Consider the following 6,720-nt stretch of genomic DNA (forward strand, 5'->3'; position numbering starts at 1 on the left):
TAGGACAGGCTGATCCATTTCATCGTACTCCATCTTTTATTTTAAAAATCTCAATCTGAATCTGACTCTAAAAAAATCTCCTCAGCGCGCCGCTATATTGAAACCGCTCGGAATCATATGATTCGATTCGCGCCTTCTGATTGGTTCTCGGAACATAGCGGCTTTTTGCTGCCAAAGGGAAGTGGCGTCTAGAGGGTTTTGCCAACAAACTGATATTTCTGAATGGGCTGACGCTGCGATTTAGAGGATTTGAAGCACGTGATTTGTTGAACGTGTACTACATGCCGTAAGCATTCATTCAATGTCATTATCTAATTTTTGACAGAGATGGCGTTTAGCGGCTTTTGCATCTGAACTCTTCATATTATGAAAGCAAAAGGCACTAAACAAGACCAATAACCTTGATTTTAACCCATTAAACACAGTGTACCCCATTTCCCCATGATATATGTACTTACAAGTCATTTGCCCACCGGCAACTATAGTTGTGTCATGATCATTACTGGGAGTGCCCTTGTCTGCCTCTAGAGGGCACTCCAATCTGGACTGTTCCTCACCCATTATGTGAACTGCATTTCCCATAACCCACTTCCTGGACTCATTACCTCTTCATTGCATCCAGCTGTCTTGTGTTATGTTCATTAGTGTCTGTCTATTTATACTCAGTTGTTTCTGCTTTTGTTTGTGGTTCGTTGTATTATGTTACGTGCACTTTTGTATCTCTGGCTTTCTGTTTTTGTGGACTGTTTCTGTGGAGTTTGACCCTTGCCTGTTTCCTGGATTACGTGTTTGGTTTATCCCATTAAAGCTGCGCTTGGATCCTAACATCTTGTCTGTGTGCATTACGTGACAGAACGAACCACCATGCAAGGATCCAGCAGCGAGAGAGTCTGGTCACCGACCAACACATGGCAAAGTCGGAGCAATCCCCAGGATTTGGCGGCGCTTCGGCAGAGGGGTATGAAGATGCGGGCATTTATCCAGAGGTTCTGGTCACGGGTGGAGAAGTTTAGCCTCCCTGATGCGGTCCTCAAGAACACATGTAATAACTGTTTGGATGACCCTCTACCGCAGTGGGAGATGGAGATGGTGGGGAGGTTAAACTTTTGGAACTTCGCCAATTACCTGTATCTAAGTAGGAATAAGCCGATTCGGAGACCTCCTGAGCCCGCTCCAGCCCGTGTGTCCGCTCCAGAGCCCTCTCCTGCCCATGTGTCCACTCCAAAGCCCGCTCCAGCTAGTGTGTCCGCTCCAGTCAGTGAGGCCGCTCCAGCCAGTGAGCCCGCTCCAGCCCGTGAGTCCGCCCCAGCTAGTGATTTCGCTCCAGAGACCGCTCCAGTCCGTGAGTTCGCTCCAGAGCCCTCAGAGGAGGTGGGTACAGAGTCACCGCCTCACTCACAAAAAAGGAGGAAGAGGAGGAGGAAGGTTTCCTTCATCCCTCAAGGCCTGGAGGCCTTTTCAGAGTCTGTTCCAGCCCCGCATGCGCTTCCTGTCAGTCCTGTCATGGCCAGAAGGACTGTTCTTACGTTCTATATTCTGGCTGTCTTGCGGGCCTGGAGGATTCATTCCAGTTCCTTGGATCGGGGACCAGCCCGAGCCCGCTGCCGTCATGGAGCAGCCCGAGCCCATTGCCGCCCCAGAGCAGTCCGCTCTTCCTGTCAGTCCTGTCATGGCTAAGAGGACGGTCTTAACCTTCTACGCTTTGGCGTTCTTACGTGCCTGGAGGATGCACTCAAGTGCTGTTTATTCTGGACCAGTCTGCCAGCCCGAGGCCACTGCCCTCCCAGAGCAGCCCGCTGCCGTCCCTGAGCCGTCCCTGAGCAGCCCGCTGCCGTCCCAGAGCAGCCCATTGCCATCCCAGAGCTGCCCGCTCTCCCCGATACGGCCACGGAGGCCGTCACCAAGCTGCCCACTCTCCCTGATACGGCCACGGAGCACCCTTGGTCTGCCCTGCCGCCACCACCGCCCAGGCCGTCTGTCCTGTCGCCGCCGCCCAGGCCACCAGACCTGCTGGCACCCGCCTGGTCAGTTCCTCCAGCGCCGCCCTGGCAATCAGCCAGGACTCCAGACCGGCTGGAACCCGCCTGGTCAGTTCCTCCAGCGCTGCCCTGGCAATCAGCCAGGATTCCAGACCTGCTGGAACCCGCCTGGTCAGTTCCTCCAGCACCGCCCTGGCACTCAGCCAGGACTCCAACCTTCATGGAGCCCCCATGGTCTGTTCCTCCGGCTCCCCCCTGGCCTTCAGTTGGGGACTCTGGTCCTGGCCCACCATCCCTCCCCCTGATCCTCCTCCAGTCCACCTCCCTCCTAAGTTTTTGGGGTTGTGTTTTTTTTTTTTTTGTCTGGTGGAGCGTCTGGTAGCCGCTCCTTTGAGGGGGGGTAATGTCATGATCATTACTGGGAGTGCCCTTGTCTGCCTCTAGAGGGCACTCCAATCCAGACTGTTCCTCACCCCTTTTGTAAACTGCATTTCCCATAACCCACTTCCTGGACTCATTACCTCTTCATTGCACCCAGCTGTCTTGTGTTATGTTCATTAATATCTGTCTATTTATACTCAGTTGTTTCTGCTTTTGTTTGTGGTTCGTTGTATTATGTTACGTGCACTTTTGTATCTCTGGCTTTCTGTTTTTGTGGACTGTTTCTGTGGAGTTTGACCCTTACCTGTTTCCTGGATTACGTGTTTGGTTTATCCCATTAAAGCTGCGCTTGGATCCTAACATCTTGTCTGTGTGCATTACGTGAAAAGTTGCCGCTTGGACTTTTGACTAAAGGGGCGGTCACACTGCACTTTTCGTTCCATTGACTTCCATTCAAACGCATGCGAATGCATCAGACCGGAAACGCAAGCTTGTGCGAAAAAGTTCCAAAGTTCAAGTTTGGTGAACTCTGACCTGCGAACTCGCATCACGTGAAGACGTGTTGCTTATATTACTATTATTGCCTACCACATTAATCTGACGTCGCTAGCTTGTAATCTTTGAATCTAAATCGCTGTTACAACGTGTTTGCATCTCGCTTGTTAACTTGTTATCAGTCTCGCACGCTCCTTTTTCAACGCGTTCATCAAACAGCTGGTGTTTTCATCTCCGTATAGCTTTGTTTTCTCTTACTTTTATTAATTTTTGCTTATATTATTATTGCCTACCACATTAATCTGACGTCGCTAGCTTGTAATCTTTGAATCTAAATCGCTGTTACAACGCGTTTGGATCTCGCTGGTTAACTTATCAGTCTCGCGTGCTTTTTTTTTTTTTACGCGTTCATCAAACAGCTGTGGTAACTCGGATCGGATCAGTCTACAAACACGGTGAGTCATGTCATCCTCTCCCTCTGTTATTTTGTGCTCAGTTTGTCACATGTTCAGTGTAGCTCTCTCTGTCAGCGACGAGGGATTTACATGTCATAAATGTAGGGAAATAGTCAGGCTGACAGAGAGAATCTCAGAATTAGAGATACACATCCAAACTTTAATCGAGGATAGTAAGAATGCAGGGGCATCAGATACTGTTTTGGATGCGACTAGCTTAGTGAACTCTGTACATTGTTCGGTTCCGGCTGTAGAGCACGCGCAGCAGGGCACTTGGGTAACGGTAAGGTGGCCTAGCCACGGAAAACACCAATCTTCCGTTCTAGTCAGAACATCAAACAGGTTCTCCCCACTCAGTGATGCACCCACTGAGAATCCTGTTGAAAGTGCCCTAGTTATTGGCGATTCTATTACACGGAACGTGAAAATAGACACCAGCCACCATAGTCACATGTTTGCCGGGAGCCAGAGCACCTGACATCAAAGCAAATTTAAAAGTGCTGGCTAATGCTAATCGTAAATACTCTAAAATTATTATTCACGTCGGCACAAATGATGTTCGACTTCGCCAGTCGGAGATCACTAAAATTAACATTAAAGAGGTGTGTGAACTCGCAAGTACAATGTCAGGAGAAGTAATTTGTTCTGGCCCTCTTCCTGTTCGTAGGAGTGATGAGATAGTTAGCAGATTATCATCACTCAATGGCTGGCTGTCTAAGTGGTGTCCGCAGAATAATATAGGTTTCATAGACAATTGGAAAAGCTTTTGGGGCAGACCTGACCTGTTGAAAAGAGATGGTATTCATCCGTCCCGGGATGGTGCTGCTCTTCTCTCTAGCAATATGGCACATAGTCTCAGAACTAAAACATGACAAACTGAGGCCCAGGACAGGAAGCAGACAGACTGGCTAAACCGACCGTCTGCTAGCTGCCTCACGTTACAGAAGTCAGATAATTCCCAACACATAGAAACTCTTGCACCTAGATATTATCAAATAGAGACTGTGTCTGTACCCCGAATTAGTAAAAACAAAAAACTTCCAAACCCATTTAATGGTAAAAATTTTTTTGATGTTCAACAAATAAAAAATAGAGATAATAATGATAAACAAATGATAAAGCTTGGGTTGTTAAATATTAGATCACTTTCTTCAAAAGCACTTATTGTAAATGATATTATCACAGACAATAACCTAGATGTGCTGTGTTTGACAGAAACCTGGCTAAAACTGGACGATTACACTACTTTAAATGAGTCTAGTCCTCAAGGTTATGATTATCGACACAATCCCCGTCAGAAAGGCAAAGGGGGAGGTGTTGCTGTAATTTATAGTAATATTTACAGTATCAGCCAGAAGTCATTCAAATATAATTCGTTCGAAGTGATGGTGCTTTACGTAACATTATGTAAGTTGACATTTGTGTTGGCTACTGTATACAGGCCACCAGGGCACAATACAGACTTTATCAAAGAGATTGCCGATTTTCTATCAGAATTAGTACTAGCTGCAGATAAAGTCCTTGTTGTTGGTGATTTTAATATCCATGTAGATAATAAAAAAGACTCATTAGGATTGGCATTTACAGACATTCTAAACTCTATTGGTGTTAGACAACACGTGTCGGGACCCACTCATTGTCGTAATCATACTTTAGATTTAATATTGTCACATGGAATTGATATTGATGCCGTTGAAATTCTGCAGCAGAGTGACGACATCTCAGATCATTATCTAGTCTCGTGTATATTACATTTAGTGAAAGCGGCTAAACTGCCTCCCTGCCATAAATATGGTAGAACCATCACTTCTACCACTAAAGATTGCTTTATAAATAATCTTCCTGATCAGTTTCATCGCCTTTGAAATCCTTTTATTTGGTTGTTTTCTTGCATGTCATTGAGACATAAAACATGGAAAACATCTAGAAAAATACTTACAAAAGGAAAATGACAACCATACACTGTGGCAACTATAGTTGCCGGTGGGCTTAAATGGGTTAAGTAACAGAAAAAAAGCACACATGTTAAGGCATGTCAACATCCCCGGGGCCCATAACACACTCCAGACCCCAGAGGGTTAAAAATAACACCTGTATCTGCTATAAAAATCAAAAACATCACTCAGCATGTTGTTCACAGTCAGAAAGAGATTCAGTCATGGGTCTCCAGAATCATGTCTAGAAAAAATCTCCAACTGATGTTGTGAGTCTCCTGAAGGAGAATTAGAAAGAGGCTCAAGTTCATGAAACATACCAGCATCTGGTCCAGAAAAAGTTTCATGAGCTTCTGCTGTGTTCTGTCAACATAAAAACATATTTAAATAGTGTTATTTAATAGTTATATATTTAAATACAGGAGAGAGGGGCATGGGATCATGAAAAGACCTTAAGCCAGGACTTGTCACCCAAAAGATTGCTACTGTCCCATATGCTATGGATCTGGGGGTATTCCAGAAAACAAGGTTAACATATCATCACATATACACTGAACCCTTGGGTGATAAACTCAAACCTTGCCAGTGTTGGGGGTAACGAGTTACAAAGTAACGGATTACAGTAACGATATTACTTTTTTGGGTAACGAAGTAAAGTAACGCATTACACTAATAATATTGGTAACTACACTACTTTACTAGACTATAGGAACGCGCTTTCCTTCCTTACCCAAGCCGCGTTTGCCTGTGTGTAAAGTTCTCTCTGTTTAAGTGGTGCGTGCATGCGTGTGCCTGTATGTGCCGTTGCCATAGAGATCGATTTGACGTAGCTGCTGGAGCGGGAAATGGAGATGAAGACAGGGGGTTTCAGCAGGTTTCGGCATAACACCGGTGTGATGAGAACGTTCAATACGCTAAATTCAAACCTGCTTTCCCGCTGCTGGCGCTGAGCCAGAGATTGACGCGCTCTGTGCTTTTCATATTTCACAACTAAGTTTTCAACCACATGTTTATTTGAGGTTTCGGACGTTTGAATGAGGACTAGGCTATAAAAAAAGACATTTATAGTTTGTTAAATGCTGATTCCATACACTCATATGGAAGCTGCAATAATCCTTTAAAGTTTACTCTCTTATTAAAAATTGAAGAATTTATGTAATGTAAATCCGACAGATCCTCTGTTTTATCAACTAACATGATCATTATAAAGGTGTTTAAACAAAACACATTCACTTCCACATATATGACAATCGGAAAATATCATATAATTCATGATATAGCCTAGTTAACAAGTTTGTGAATATTTTAAATAAAAAAGGAAAAACAAAATAAACGCGATACCTGTAGCTTGGCTGCATGACGCGTCGCCAAGGAATGAATGTAAATAATGTTCTAAAAAAAAAACAGGGTTTCCCAAACGGGGGTTCGCGAGGGAATTACAAGTTGATGACAAGCAATTAATTAAATTATAATTAA

Source organism: Megalobrama amblycephala, linkage group LG24 (genome assembly GCF_018812025.1).
Source record: "Megalobrama amblycephala isolate DHTTF-2021 linkage group LG24, ASM1881202v1, whole genome shotgun sequence".
NCBI classification, from domain to species: domain Eukaryota; kingdom Metazoa; phylum Chordata; class Actinopteri; order Cypriniformes; family Xenocyprididae; genus Megalobrama; species Megalobrama amblycephala.